Below are 16,806 nucleotides of genomic sequence, written 5' to 3'. Positions count from 1 at the left end.
CAGCCCTGCTGGAAACATAGCCTGAGTGCTTTACAGCAGTGGCGTAGGCACTTTGAAGAAGGGCTCTTCAAGTCTGCTTCTGAAATCCTGCAATGCCAATGTCAACCATCCACCTGGTTGTCCATCATGTGCATCTTTAAAGCAATCTAGAGGTGGAGCTGAGATAGAAGCACCAGTCTTGATGCTCTCCATGCTGGAGAGAAGGAACCATCCTTTACCCAACAGGGGACAGTCCCTGCCAAGGATCAGGGCTGGGACAACCAGAGAAGTCCCAGCCTTGGCCATCTGTTGGCATTTTCCTTCCCCTTGTGTCTGAAAGCAGCACCCCAGGCAGCCTCTCTGATGGGATATGGGGTGATGCCTCCCTCCTCAATATCACTTCCCACATCCCAATGCAGATATCTATGTCCCCCCCACACTCATGCAAGTCCAGCCTCCCAGCCACCAGTGGAGGCTGGAGATGGAAGCTGCCCTCTGGAGGAACACTGGGTAACCTTGTGTCCTCATCCAAACTCTCTGGGCCAGTGCTACAGACACCGCCCCACCGTATGTCCTTGTCCCATGCTGGGCGCCTTTTCTGGACACGTTTCCAGGATGAGCAAATGAAACAGCAGTCGCACCTCCACTTGGGTACAGAGACAACACCAACAGCTTCCTCTGGCCAGCTTTCCAGCCCAAGAGCAGAAGTCTCCCCAACTCTGCCTGGGAATGCAAACTGGGGGTCCAAGCAAAATGCTCTCTTTCCTGGTGTCCTAGGATTCTCCTGGAGACCTGCCAGAAATCTCTCCAGGGCTGAAAAAAAAAAAAAAAAAAAAACACAGAAAACCAGCCAGTTTTAGGCTAAAAGGGCAGGTTATATTCCTGCTGCAAAGTTTATATAGTTCTTTTAGATGCCTGGGGCAGGAGAGAAGAGGATCAGCTTGGTATCTGCTCCATTCTCTCAAATATGTCAGCAATTTGAAGCCTGTGTTAGTCAGCATAGGTTAGGTTATGCAGCAGTAACAACAACAAACACCCCCCGCCCAAATTTCATCAGGTTCAAATAGTAAAAGTGTATCTTGTGCTTATGCTCAGTGTCCACTGAATAGGGCTCAACTCACTGGGGTCCCTAGGAACCCAGGCTAATGGAGGAGCCAGTACACTAAACGGTATCAAAAGGGGAGGAGATCTGCAGAGGATCTTTCAGCAGTTAAATGCTTCAGTCCAAAAGTGACACGTGTCACTTCTGTTCACAGTGTATCAGTCAGGACTATTAAATTAGATGTTTCCAATCAGAGGGGGTTAGGAGCTGCAATCCTATCCAGCTCTGGAAGTAATGAGAACCAGAAATGTTCAGGAAACGGCAGTAACGGTGACACGTGACAAAGGACATGAGGCTAGGAAGCCAGCTCCTGGATGCCAGCACTCCAGGAAAAAGAACCCACCCCCTACACTTTGCTCTGAGCTCAGAAACAGGTCCTCCCTCATCTTTTGCTATTAAATTTGAAGCCAGGAGAGGCCCTGTGAAGATCCTAGTGGCAGGGTCGCAAGAGGGAGTGGTGGCCTGAGGGCCTTCTGGAGGAGAGGGTTTGTTACTCTGGTGACATTTATTGAACAACATTTACTATGATGGATGGCTCCTGGAAGCATGACATTTAAGTGTTTATCGATCCCATAGTACACTGGACAGCATCCAGGAGGTGCTCTGAACCGGGCACAGCGCCAGGATGGCCAGCTGCACCATATCAACCAGGGCAGACAGATGCCCCAGAATCCAGCCCACTAAGGACACAGCATCTTCTCTAGCCCTGCAGACACATGTGAAACCTTAAAGTTCATCTCTCCCCACATAAAGGCCAGGCTGCATCAGCCGAGAAGGATGATCCTGTGAGCAGTTCTTCTCTTGTTTCCTTCAAATTCACACCAAGGGTTTCTTTTCTTGCTCACTTTTCAACTGTGTGGTGAATGTCAGTGGTAATGGGGACAATGCCTTCTATCCAGCGCCTCCCATGTCACTTTCCCACAGCTGGGAGCACGTGCCAACTCCAGCCTCCTTGCTGGAGCTTTCCCCTTGCTCCTCCGGAGCCTCTGGGAACCAGGGCCTCACTGCTAGCAAATTCTCTCTTCTTTCTAAGTTATGCCAAGGACCCAAGGAAACCAGAATGTGAATGTGACAATTAAATAGGTACAGTGGACCATGGGGTTCCGAAGCCAGGGTGGTTTGGGGACAGGAAAATGAGGAGCTCTGCAGAACCGAGGCTGGGCAGGAAGAGTCACCTTGAGATCTCTTGTGAGTCAGGGCGAAGCCCTTGAGAGAAGAGGCTGGAGCCGGGCAAGAGTCACCCATGGACCCACAGGGAGACTTTGAAAGGTGTCATATGCGGATCAGCCAGCATCACGGGTCAGACACTGGGCACCATGCCAAAGCCAGCCTGGTCACCTCACAGGGAGGAAGCACAGGCAGAAGGTAGCACTGTGCCCTTCCCAAGATCACGCAGCCAGCCAGTCGTGGGCAGAATATGGGCAGAACAGCACCCTCGGCACTGCTGCCAAGTGGGAGCGGATGCCGTGGACACCAGGCAGCCCAGATGCAGCCTCTTCTTCTCTGGACTTGGAAGTGCCTGAGGCTAGCAGCTCCAAGGTCACTGCTCAGATTCTTGAGGATTCTGAAGAAAAAGGCTACAGGTGCTTGGGGCAGCGAGGAACAAAGGTAAAGATGCAAGTTGTTCTCTCTATAAGATTAAGAAACACCAATACAGTATATCAACGCATATATATGGAATTTAGAAAGAATGTGACGATGACCCTACATGCAAGACAGCCAAAGAGACACATGTAAAGAACAGACTTCTGGACTATGTGGGAGAAGGCAAGGGTGGACGATATGAGAGAATAGCATTGAAACATGTAGATTACCATATGCAAAACAGATGACCAGTGCAAGTTCAGTGCATGAAGCAGGGCACTCAGAATTGGTGCTCTGGGACAACCTAGAGGGACGAGATGGGGAGGGAGGTGGGAGGGGAGTTCGGGATGGGGGTACACATGTGCACCCGTGGCTGATTCATGTCAATGTATGGCAAAACCACCACAATTTTGTAAGGTAATTAGCCTCCAATGAAAATAAATAAATTAATTTTAAAAAAAGATTAGGCACACCTTGATCCATCATTCTGGCTCTCAAGGGTGCTTCCATGGAAACGGGGTTTTACTGCTCACATAGGTTGATAATAAATAGTTAAGTCCCAATTTTTGAACTTGTAAACCTCTACCTGTAATACTACATTTGTAAGGACTCTTGGAGTTGTGACACATACGCACAAATCAAATAGGATTAAGGTGGGGAGAAGGGAATCACCGGCAAAATAACTGAGAAGTCAAAGACATAGGGTGCCTTGGGTATCAACTCAATTGCTGGCATCAGGACAATTCCTCTCCCCTCTGTATATCTCTGTCTCTCTCAATATCTCCCTCTCTCTCTGTTTTCCTTTGTTTTCCCCTCCTTCTTATGAAGCGGAAACACAGCTGTCAACAGGACAGGCTACTCCTTCTTAAAAACTCTAGCACTGCCTTGCCCTTACCCCACAGTCCTAGAAAACTTGGCATGATTACCCTCCTGGGCTCGGCCTTGGTCCTTTGTCCATCCCAAAGTGAAAGTGTTCATCGCTCAGTTGTGTTTGACTCTTTGTGACCCCATGGATTGTAGCCCGCCAGGTTCCTCTGTCCATGGAATTGTCCGAGCAAGAATACTGGAGTGGGTTACCATTTCCTCCTCCAGGGGATTTTCCCGATCCAGGGACTGAACTCAGGTCTCCTGCATTGCAGGCAGATTCTTTACCGGCTGGGCCAGCAGGGAAGCCCATGTCCATCCCAAGCCAACAACTATGGTCAGTCAGGGGAGGACAGCTGACCAGCCAGCTCAATCTGGAGCTGGGTGTTAGGGTTCAGCCTCTCTGGATGAGAAAAGAAAATAAGCCTGCTCCTTCCCAGAGGGAGAACAGACAGGTAGACAGACAGAAACACCTGCCACCCACTCCCAATGCCTGCTGACCATCCGTAGAACTCATCTGTGAAACTCCTGTTGCATCTTGGTCCCTCCCTAGGCAGCCACAAGTTACTATTAAAGGTCTGTTTCGTTTAATTCAGTGAGTCTATTGTTGGGTCTGAAGAGGTTGAGCCCAAATAAAACACACACTGTCCCCTCCCTAGCTCCTCTTTTGTGCTCCATGGTGGTCAAAAAACAAACGAAAGGGCGAGTTTCCCTCTGTGGTGATCCATGTGTCTGCTCCCTGGGAGTGTGATTTTAGTCACTTTAGAGGGAGGTGCAGGGGAACGTCTCTGGTGGTCCAGGGGTTTAGACTCTGCACTCCCAACCCTGGAGGCCTGGGTTCAATCCCAGGTCAGGGGACTAGATCTCACATGCTTCAACTCAGAGTTCAAATGCCACAATTAAAGATCCTTCATGCTGCACTAAGACCTGATGCAGCCAAATAAATATATAAATAATATTTTTTAAAAAAGAAGGAGGAGATGTAGGATCTATGCTAACTATCACTATGGAACTCTACTGAGGTTTTTAAAACCTTCAAGGTCTTTGCAAAATACAGTTGCTTTGTCTAACTTTGCGCCATTCAAATTAAAACCTCTGTTTACCTACTTGTTTACCAAAACCGTAGCAAATGAGATTAACATTAAAAAAAGGAAAAGACAACAAGATAATTAAGTCTGATTGCTCCAAAGCAGGTTGGTGACAGCCCTGGAAACGTGCCAACACTAATTGACTGGAGCTATTTCCCACACAGTTAATTGCAATTGGTCATTGAAAGCCCTTGAAATTCTCTCAGGTCCCCTTGGCTGAAGTGTGGAGAAGGGATTTAGAAGTGTGAAGGAGACCAGGGCTTGGAAAGGGACCTACCAGGGATGTCTGGTGCTTCTTCTCCTGGAGTGCTGTTAATGTCAGTGTTGTCAACTCTTGTCACTCCCTTGGACCAGGGTCCCATGGGCACTGAGATGGCTACGGTCACTGAGGATGCAGAGGCTTTGCCAGAGAGGGATAGGTGGTCAGACCTTCTCTGATCTCCCCCAACTTTGACTAAATGTTGACCATGTTCAAGTCCTGTGCCAGAAATTGCAAGGACACACCTCTTTAAGTTGCTTGAACTGATCTGCAGTGGGTAACTTTAAAAATGGCAGAACAGACGTATATGTATGGCTGAGTCCCTTTGCTGTCTACCTGGAACTATTACAACATTGTTAATTGGCTATCCTCCAATATGAAATAAAAAAATTTTTAAATGACAGAACAAAATGCAGTGGGCTGCCAGTAGCAGAATGCTGGCTCTAGGCGGGGAAAGATGGATTAACCAAGCAGGGAGGAAGAGCAGGAGAATCAACGAACACTTAATGAGGAAGATCACTATAAGTAAGGTCTTGACGAATAAGATTTAGATGCATGGAGGCGAGGAGGGTGAGATCTGCCTGAGCAGAAAGACAGTAGGGTTAAGGGAATTGACAACTTGTGAGCAAAGCTGGAGTGCTCTGTCCATTGAAGGTGTGCTCCACTCTTCTAGTGCCAGGGAACGGATGCCCCATCCTGGTTACTGGCAGGACTCTCATGGGAATCTTGCAGGGACCTGGGGCTCCCCAGGCTGAGGGGGCAGACGTGTTTCAGGGCACAAAGCAGCTTGTGATCAAGTCTCCCTGAAGCTCTTTCAGTGGAGCCTCTCCTGATCTCTACCCTCTGCTAAATGTTAATGCACTCAGCTCTCCTCTGCCTCTGGGCCCCTCCCTGGAGCCCTGGGCTTCAACTGGTTGCCTGTCAGCCTCACAATTTCAGCATACCCATGGCTTCTGCCTCCCCACATCTCTGCCTCTTGAAAGCTGGGTACTATCCTCTCTCTGTGTACTTTTTTTTCCCACTTTGGCTCCCCGCAGCAATAAATGATTTCCTACCTACATATCCAGTTGAAATCCTCACAAAGGTGAACCTCATTAGCCTTGGACATATGACAAATACCTGTTGCCAATAAGATTTTGATCATGTGTCCAGTACTCATCAAAGTAGACACACGTAAAACAGTGTGTGGACATCCGACAGTAATTCACTGGAGCCATTTGCTTGAACAAGCAGCTATGGGAAAGGACTTCTCAGAAAGGGTTTGGGGTGTTGGGTAAAACTTGTCTAATGCAAAAAGAGATAGTAAGACAAAAACAAGCTGATGGTTACCAAAAGGGGAAGGGGGAGGGATAAATTAAGAGTATGGGATCAGCTGATACAAACTACTATATATAAAATGAGAGAGCCAACAAGGTCCTACTGTGTAGCACAGGGAACTATATTCAATATCTTGGAATAAACCATTATGGAAAAGAATCTGAGAAAGAATGTATATACTTTGTTGTACACCTGAAAGTAACACAACGTGGTAAATCAACTATGTGCCTGTGTGTGCTAAGTTGCCTCTGTTGTGTCCAATTCTGTGTGACCCCATGGACTGCAGGCTGCCAACCTCCTCTGTCCATGTGATTCACCAGGCATGAATACTGGAGTGGGTTCCCATGCCCTCCTCTGCGGGATCTTCCCAGCCCAGGGATGGAACCTGAGTCTTTTAAGTCTACCTGCATTGGCAGGCAGGTTCTTTAACACTAGCACCACCTGTGAAGCCCTAAGTAACTATGTGCTTAGTCGCTCAGTCGTGTCCAGCTCTTTGCAACACCATGGACTGTAGCCTGCCAGGCTCCTCTATCCATGCGGATTCTTCAGACAAGAATACTGGAGGGGGTTGCCACTTTCTTCTCCAGCGGATCTTCCTAACCCAAGGATCGAACCCAGGTCTCCCACATTGCAGGCGGATTCTTTACCATCTGAGCCCCCTGTTCAATTAAAAAAAGATAGAGATAAAAGGCAGGAAAATTGGCTTAGAGTAAGTTCATGGAAGAACCTGAATTCTAGACCAAAGATTCTCAAACTTGAACATTAATTAGAACCACCTGTACCCCCAGTTTCTGATGCAGCAGGTCTGGGTTGAACCCAAGAAATCTCACTTCTGACATACTCCCTTGCTTGTCCAGACACTGTGCTTTGAAAACTGCTGACCTGGACTGATTTAGACTCCCTCCTCAGGGCCCATCTGGCCTGCTGCCTATGTGTATATGACCCTGAATGAAAAATGGTTTTCACATTTTTAAATGGTTGGAGAAAAATGAAAGAAAATTTCTGTGACCTGAATAATATATGAAATTCAAATTTCAGTGTCCATAAATGAAGCTATATTGGAACACAGAATGCTCGTTTGTTTATGTATTGTCTATGGCTACTTTCAGAAGGAGCAGCAGAATAGAGGAGACCACAGGACTCATAGAATATTTGCTATCTGGATTTTTTAAAAATTTATTTATGTATTTGGCCTGGCCAGGTCTTAGTTGCAGCATGTAGGATCTAGTTCTCTGACCAGGGATTGAACCTAGGCCACCTGCATTAGGAGTGTGGAATCTTAGACACCCTGGACCACCAGGGAAGTCCCTTGTTTATTATTATTATTATTATTTTAAATGATTTTATTTTATTTGGCCATGCTCTGCAGCATGAAGGATCCTAGTTCCCTGACCAGGGATCAAACCCGTGTCCCTTGCATTGAGAGTCCAGAATCTTAACCACTGGACTGCCAGGAAAGCCCCAATTTGGATTTTTATAGGTGAAGTTTGCCAACCTCTGTTCTGGACTAAAGGGTATGGTACTATTCTAAATGTGCCAGAGGTTATTTGCAGAAAAGAGACATACACAACTCTAGAAAACCTCTTGGGGAATTCTTTGACTCACTAAATGACCTGGTCCTCGAGCTTTTGCTTCCTGGGCTCAGGGTGGAGAGCCTGCACACCCTCACCCTCATCCCCAGGATCATCCCTGGACAAAAGGTCCCAGCCACCAATGAGCATCTACCTCCTGGAAGCTGGGTCCTGGGACCTGAGTTTCTGGATCATCAGCAGGGCTGACTCTGCCCCAAACCACAGCTGCTCTTTATAGTCACTGGTTTAATAGATCATCATCTATTTCCTGCTTAAAATAATTAGTGGGATTGTGGCCTGCTCCCTGGGCCAATCCCAGGGGAGGGGATAAATGTGAGTAGGATGCTTCCTGGCCATCTGGGTGTTGATGAGGGGTGTTGATACCCCTCATTCCCACAGCAGACTTCTTGGAACCTTCTGGCTCTTACACTGACGGTCTAGGATCTGTGAAGAGATGCATAGGGATGCGTGACTTTCTACTCCTTGTCCTCCACCCTCTCCAGTATTTGCAACACTAATTCCCCTCTTCCTCCCCATCCCCTACATCCCCTCCCCCCAACCGCACTTAAATTGTTAAATTAAGCCCAATACTAAGTAACGAAGTAACTTAAGCCCAATACTAAGTAACCCTAAGTAATGGGCTTCCCAGGTGGCTCAGTGGTCAAGAATCTGCCTGCTTACACAGGAAATACAAGAGACACAGTTTGATCCCTGGGTTGGGAAGATCCCCTGGTGACAGAAATGGCAACCCACTCAGGTATTCCTGGATGGGAAATCCCATGGACAGAGGCGCCTGGTGGGCTACAGTCCATGGGATCCCAAAGAGTCAGACACAGCTGAGAGACTAAACAACAACAACGCCAAGTGAATGATTATTTTCCGTCAGGTGCTGTTCTCAGCCTTGAATGTAGATTGTCAGAATTAGCCCTCACAAGAAAGACAACAGAAAGACAAGATTATTACCCCTGAAAAAAATGAGGCACAGAGAGGCTTAGCAACTGTCTGAAGTCAAATAGCTGGTAATTGGAAGACTCTGCAGATCCCTGCTCCTCTCATTACAGGGCATTGCCCCTCAGTCACACTATAGATTCACTGGTCCTGAGAAAAATTATCTCCAAGAGATGGAAAGAAGCTTACATCAGCCTCTATTTGAAACATGAAAGCTAAAAATTAATAAAGCTTTTCAAGGAAAACATCTTTGTGACCTTGAATAGACAAAGATTTCCTAAACAGGACATGAAAGAGCTCACAATAAAGAAGAAGAAAGATAAATTGGTGAATGTTAAAGTTAACAACTTCTATTTATCAAAAGACACCATTAAGAGAGTGAAAAGATAACCTTTTTTATAAGCGAAAGTATTTGAATAGACTCTTCATAGAAAAGGATATTCTAACGGCCATTAAATATACAAAAAAGTGCCCAACTTCATTAGTCATCAGGAAAATGCAAATTAAAACAGTGATGTGATACATTGCACCTCCACCAGATGAAAAACAAAACTAAACTTCTGTCTTTTGGCATCCGAGTCCTGGGAAGGATGTGGAGCAGTCAGAACACTCATATGCTCCTGGTGGGAATATAAATTCATGCAATTGCTTTGGCCAACTGGCAGCAGCTACAAGAGCTTAACTGAGGCCCAGCCCATGACCCATCCATTCCATCCCCAAAGAAAGGTGTACATACGTTCATCAAAAGAAATCTACCCAAAATTTCACAGCAGCACCATGTGTAATAACCCCCAAATGGAAAATACCTAAATGGGCATCAATAGTAGAATGGATAAGTAGGGTTATATACACACAATGGAATACTATGTAGCAGCGATACACTAGTACAACTACTTACAATATGGATTAATTCATCTTACCAAGAAAGTTGAGCAAAGGAAGCCAGACACAATGTATGTATGAAGGAAGGTAATCTATGCTGTTGGCAATCAGGACAGAAGTTGCTCTGGTGGGATTGGGGTGGGGCAGGTGTCAGTAACTGGAAAAGGGGGCTTGAGGGGCTCCTGGTCATGTTCTTTCTCGATTTATGTGTTGTTAAACAAGTATGTTCAATTTGTGAACGTTTTTGTCTGCTGTTTTTATGTGCACTTTCCTATATGCAGACTGTATGCACATTTCTTATATGTGTGCTGACAAAACGTTTACAAAATATCTATTGGACATACAGTGAATGACAGTTTGTACCTGATCCGACTGTCCTATGGTCATGACATGCTTGGTTTCCTAATGTTTTGTGTATGTAGATTGTTGTTGTTGTTTAAAAAAGTCATGTTGATTCTTTGTAACCCCATGAACTGTAGCCTGCCAGGCTCCTCTGTCCATGAGATTTTCCAGGCAAGTATATTGGAGTGGGCTGCCATTTCCCCCTCCAGAGGATCTTTCCAACCCAGGGATCAAACCCACGTCTCCTGCATTGGCAGGCAGATTCTTTACCACTGCGCCACCTGAAAAGCCCATGTAGGTAGATATGAGGACCTATTAATGGACTTCTCATTAAGGGAGAAGTTGAGCTCAGGAAAACCCCATCACCCGCCTTGTAGTAACAAAGATACCCACTCTGAAGGCAATTTCCAAGCACATTCCCAGATGAGTTAAATCTTTCAAGCACCTTTTCTTATTCTGAAGAGTCTTCTGTAGTCTGATCCATCGCCCACATCTTGGTTGTCAGCAAACTTTCCTGCTTTGCTCAAGAAGAAATTCTTTCTGACTAAGGGGAGAGTGTTTCCTAAGCCTTGACTCTGCATAGTGACATCCAAATAGACACGAACTGGTATCAATTGTCAGTGCCTGACACTCATGAAGATTAGAAGCTGGAAACCGGCAAGCGTATCTGGCTTAGCAACTTGTCTTGTTGGGTTTCATGGTTCTCTGCTTAAAGTTTGAATTAGTTGTCAATACTCAAAAATCTGATTTCACCAAAAACTCTAGGGTTTGGGCTTTTCTGGGGGGGAAAAAAAAAAGTCTAGTGTCATCTGTCTTACTGTGGCCATGTTATGTCCTGGTCCTGCCGATAAGAGGCTGCAACTTCCAGTGTAGAAAGTTGGAAAATAGCAGCAGAAGGTCCCTGTTCTGATGGACTTGATAAGATAACGACACTGGACGTTTCATCAGTCGGGTCAGCCATTATTGATGGGTCAGACTCCGTGTTAGGGGCTAAGCCAGTTATTTAAGCATTTTGACCTTAAGTTTCATCCTCTCTAAAAGAAGAGATTGAAATAGAGATTTTGTACACTCCCCTCCAGCTTTAAATTTTGATCCTTCTCTGACTTCAGTTAAACTCTGGAGAAGCACGATGTAAGTAGGTCTTACAGGTAGGTGAATCATTTCAGAATAACACGAGTAAGTCACTGTAGGCATACCCAACCCCTCCATGGTCACTGGGGTACAGCATGGCCTTTCTTCTTGAGTATTAACATCCAGGAGTCTATGAAAAGAGACCTAGTAAAAGCCTCTTGGTCTTCCCCTGGTACCTCAGTGGTAAAGAAACCCCCTGCCAATGCAGGAGACGTGTGTTTGATCCTTGGGTTGGGAAGATTCCCTGAAGAAGGAAGTGGCAACCCACTCCAGTATTCTTGCCTGGGAAATCCCGCGGACAGAGGAGCCTGGAGGGATACAGTCTATGGGGTCGCAAAGAGTTGAACACAACTTAGCAACTAAAAAACAAAAAACCTCTTCGTGGCCTTGGGAAAAGATATCATGAAAGAAAACATCTATCCTCCAGACTTCTACTTAAAGATGGCACTTGATTCTTTTCTTCTAGAGGACTCCCTGAATTTCCCATTTTTCATACCAGTATCTGAATATTGTTGTATACCCAGATACTGGTGTGGAAGATACCCCAGACCCACTGAATCAAAGTCTGCATTTTAGCAAGATAACCCTGGGTTCCTTACAAATCCATCATCATCCCAGCCAACCGTCAGATGGAAGGACAGATGGCAGTTCTGGTCTCAATCTTCCTTCACCGGCCTCAGACACCGAGATGACATTACCCATACATCCCTGGAGTGGGCTGGCTCCCCAGGCCCCCTGCTCCACCACCAACCCCATCCACCCCTACTCAAGAAAGCATCTTGGGATTCTAGCAAGTGGAAACGATTGTTTCAATTCATTATGCATTTCCAAAAGCGAATCATTTACATGCTTTCCTCCCATCACCACTATCAAATGACAAATAGCCATGACCCTCTTCACAACTGCTCATGAGGGAGACACATGGTGGAGAAGGGCTAGCATGTGGCCTGGAAAGGAGAGGCCAGCTCGAGAATGGAAAGAGTAAGGCCGCCCAGTCTACTCCAGGCAGATGCTAATGAGCCTCACCAGCCCTTAACCTCCCTTGCCAGAGAAGCAAGCCCGTAATGTGATGAGCTGTCACTGTTCATTATAGGGACAGCCGCTGGGTCCAGAGGTACCCACAGGCATAAAAGGGGGAAGAGGGCCTGAAGAAGGGGGTCAGGGGATACAGAGAGCCCCCCACCCCAGGTCAGTCTCTGTCCTGCATGTCTGCTGGGCAGCTTTTTCTCACACAGGCTCTGAGAAAAGCCTGCTCAGTAAGAGGACTTGATCCCTCCTGGGTGGCGTGGTGGGGCTGGGCACTGGCCAGCCAGGAACATCGCTCAGGGAGGCGCTTGGGCCACACCAGCAGCTCCAGGACAGGGGCTACTGGAGAGGAGAGGAAAGAGAATGAGAGTGTGCGCTGGGGAGGGAGGACCCAAGTTGTTCTACTGGTTCTCATAAGGATTCCACTTTCCTCCAGGTAAACCAGACCCCCCTCACCCCCCATGTAACAGGTCAGCCATTGAGTCCTGGATCTAAGGATAAGACTCAACCACAAAGTTTGATCTAGTTCCAGATTCCCATCCCCAGGAAAAGAATCAGTATCCTCTCATCACAGATGAGGCCACCAAGCCCCAAATGATCAAACAGCACACCCAAGGTCATTGGACCAAGACTGTTTGGAAATGGAGGACCTGGGCACTGCTTGCACTTCTGTCTCTTTCTCTCCCTATATTCATACCCTCAATCTCATAGCACGTCACTGGATCACCGTGAATGGGACTCTTTGTATGGCCCATGGCCTCTGGCTCCATTTGGGGAGGGTTCTGGGGGTGAAGCCCCTGCAGGGCGCTCAGCTGGAGAAGGCAGCTCATGTCTGGATGCTAATGGAAGGCCCTGAGCCAGAGTAGGACAGGGCTTGTTGGCAGCACAAACCTGGGCCTCCTGACAGGGAGAAGAAGGCTGAGAAGTCTCCAGGCAACCATCTAAATGCAGGAGGGTGAATGTCAAGAGGGCTGAGTAGCCTGGAAGACTCCAGGAGCCCTCAGGCCTGAGGTTAAAGTCAGACACAATCCCAGATGTTATCTGGGGCAGGACGTGTCTCCCCGGGGACAGTGCCTGAAATTTCAGACTCCGAGTCCCTAAAATTAGAGGTGGCAGGAGCCGCAGTGGGTAGGACCACAGAGGCAAAGTCAAAGCTGTGGTCTTTTCCCCAGGTGCTGGAGGAAGGTGGGGCAGAACAGAGCTGCCTCTGGCTCAGATCCCACAGCCGGGGTCTCAGCATCTGTAAACAGGAGACGGGGAGGTGTCTGAGAAAATGAGACTAGGAGGGCCAAGAGGACAGCTAGATATGCTGACTAGAGAAAAGGCGTTGCTAGCTTAACAGCGCACAGAGTGTAGGCTGGCGGGGGTGGTGGGATTTGGAGTATCCGAGTGGAAGAGGGGAGTCTGGTGGGAACACGTTTTGTTTGTGATGGAACAAAACACAGCTCTCAGTATGTAAAGTATGGAGCCACCCGGATGGTTAAAGTGCTTCTTCAGAATGAAGTTGGGGGACTTCCCTGGTGTTCCCATGGTTAAAACTTTGTGCTCCCAAAGCAAGGGGACCAGGTCCGATCCCTAGCCGGGGAACTAGATCCCATGTGCCACAACTGAAGATCCCACATGTGGCAACTAAATCCTGGCGCGGAAAATTTTTTAAAAAAAGAATGAAGTTGAAAAAGAGCCTAGAACTTTGTCAGCCCTGATTTCCATGGAGGGGACTTACATGGATAGTGAATCTAGGGATACTGTCTAAAGACTAATTTTCTGAAAACACTCTGGCTTACGGAGTAGAAAAAAAAGAGTTTGGCTAGATTAGGGCAAAGATAAATGAGTATAAATTATGTGTTGGGTAGTTTATCAGTGTGAGCGGGAGAATTAATCGGTGACGTGCGTGTCTCTGGATGTGTGTGGAGGTGTAATTCAGAAATGGCAGCAAGGCAACATTAAGGTTGAGAAATGGTGCAATTAAAAGAGTCAAAAATCACCTCTGCGACGGCTCCTGCATCACCATTAATTCAGCCACATTTCCTACTGTAAACATTTCGCGTGGTCCCGCTTGCAGCTCCCAGCGGCTCACAGAGGAGGACCAGCTGCTGGCGGTACTGCCCAGGCTCCTTGGGGAAATTAGTGATTTTCCTATTTGACCAGCCTCTAGGTTAACTAAGAGTCCTGCCCAGCACAGCTGCAACCGTTTATATCATGTCATCCTGCAGGTGCCAGCGGGGGAAAGAAATGAGACGGCCATCAGCCACCCATTGGTGGCCAAGGTCTCTGGGACAGGGCCTGAGACGCTGCATTTTTAACAAGGTCTTAGCAGTGCTGACCCTGCTGGTCCCGGGCTGCCTTTGAGTGGCAAGGATCTAGATAATATGGATCAGAAGCTCTGAGGTCACTTGGGAACTTTTAGAAACACTGGTCTCAAGTCCCACCCCAGACTTCCTGAGTTGGGGGTCCACATTCAAACAAGATTCCCAGTGCCCGTTTGTGTTTGAGAAGCACTGACTTAGAGCATCTTCTTGGTTTCCTTAGATCGGTGGTTTCCCTGCAATGAGAGACAGAATTGCTCATGTGCACTTGTGAATGTTTGGGGGCACAGATGGCAATTCTGGTCCTTGAATCCTGCCACTCATGTCTCCTTCCTTCTGGCTTCTCAGCTGAAAGAGACTTGGTCAAGGAAAAGTAGCAAAATAGGGAACTCAATGCAGAAAAATAAAGCCTATAAACATGAACTTGTGAGCCAGCACCTGAGCCTTCCCAATGCAGAGTTCCTGGGATGATGCAGGATGATGCACCGGTTCAGAGAGCCTGGGAGGATTCCTCATCTTACAGAAATACTGGGTTTCTGGGGCACACCAAGCTCGCTCACCCCATCAGCCATAGGAGCAAGAACCACCCACCTGCCTCACCTTACAGGTGCAGATGGAGATGCTAGAGCAGACGTGAGGGTCTGGCCAGCCAGCCTGGAAAGGCAGAAGGGTCTAATACTTGACTCATAGCAATGAGGGGTGGCGTGTGATCCATCTTGCCAGGTGCCAGAAGTAAAAGAAGAAAGTGGTCTCGGCTCCTGTCAGGACAGTCGTTAAACACCCAGAGTGGATTCCTAGGTGGTTCAGCCATAAGGAATCTGTCTGCCAATGCAGGAAATGCAGGAGACTCAGGTTCGATCCCTGGGTCGGAAAGATCCTTTGGAGGAGGAAATGGCAACCCACTCCAGTATTCTTGCCTGGAACACTCCATGGACAGAGGAACCTGGTGGGCTATACTCTATTGTGTAGCAAAGAATCAGACATACTAAACACTGAATGACACAGTCAGACTGGCAACTCCTCTTGCCTCTGTAAGAAGTCTGCAGGTGGTGTTGGCAGAGTGGAGTCCCCTCAACTGCTCTTGGGACCAAAGGACTGAGTGCAGCCTCCTAGGTTGTTCTGCCCACCGCGGCTGCCAGACAGTGTGGAAGCTGATGGTGTGATGAAGGGCAGCATTCACGCCTGCTGGCCTGATGCTCGGTAGTGGAGGGGGTGATGGGAGGAGTGGCAATCAAGAGTTGTCTGCCTTTTTTCAGGGAAGACTGTAACATGGATGCTTTGCTGGGAATAAGGAGCAAGACCTCTTACTATACATTGTAAGGGAACAGAGCAATGCTTACCCTGGAGAAGGGAAGAGGGGCAGACACAGTGCTGCCTTCTGGGCACAGCCATTTCTCACAGTTGCCCACGGAACCACCAGTTCACAGAAGGCTACTGTGTGCGTTCTCTCTAAGGGACAGGGCTGTGAAACAGAAGGGAGCGTGTTCTCTATTTCTCCAGAGAATGAATGTGGACCAGTGAAGAGAAGTCACAGGGGAGCTTAGTTTTTGGCAAGCATCAAAGACAGAGGAGAAGAGGACCTACTGCATGAGCTTTAGAGTCAACCAACTGTTTGACCTGAGCATGTCACTGGACATTCTATACCCCAGTTTTCTCATCTATAAAGTGGAGATGAAGTAATTTAAAGTGTTTAGCATTGTGTTAGAACATATTATCTTTGTTTTCATTAGGATTAAAAGAGGATTTTTAACAGTGTGCTCTGACAGCTGGCAAGACAGCGAGGTCAGTGGTCTGCCTCTGAGTGGGTGAAGCTTTGAGTTGTCTGACAAGGAAGAAAGATCTCAGCACAGAGATGGGCCCTGTCTAACCCTAGTCTGGGCAGTGCTTTTCTGGGTAGCTCACCAACTGCAGATCCCCTCTGAGTTTGCTTTCTAGAATAAAGGTCTTGTTTTGTTTTGCTTTGCTTTGTTTCCCAGAAGCAAAAGGGCAGGAAAATGTACCAGAGGTATAGAAATTCTTTCACATGAATCCTCAGGACAGAAGTTTTTGAGGTCTCTAAATGGGAGAAGGAAAGAGCAGGGCGGCCATCTTCAGCATCATGCCTGCTTTAGGCTGAGCAAGGAGAGACCGACTGGTACCTTTGCCTATAGTACTGAGTATTGTAGGATAGTCTCTATGGCAACCCATGGCTAAGAGGCTCTGGGTGCCAGAACACAGTCAGGCACAATTAACACCTCCCTCCCCTATGTCAGGAGAGTCAGGCACCCCAATGAATGCAAAACCTTGGTCTCCACTCCTTCAGAACTAAAGTATCTGAGGATATACTTCAGACTGTCAAAATAGTTAGCTGGGATAAAAATTGGTATAGAACATTATATTAGTTTCAGGTGTACAGCATAATAATTCA

The sequence above is a fragment of the Odocoileus virginianus genome, chromosome 17, assembly GCF_023699985.2.
Source record: "Odocoileus virginianus isolate 20LAN1187 ecotype Illinois chromosome 17, Ovbor_1.2, whole genome shotgun sequence".
NCBI lineage: Eukaryota > Metazoa > Chordata > Mammalia > Artiodactyla > Cervidae > Odocoileus > Odocoileus virginianus.
The sequence above is the reverse complement of the archived record's forward strand: the minus strand, read 5'-3'. Positions refer to the sequence as shown.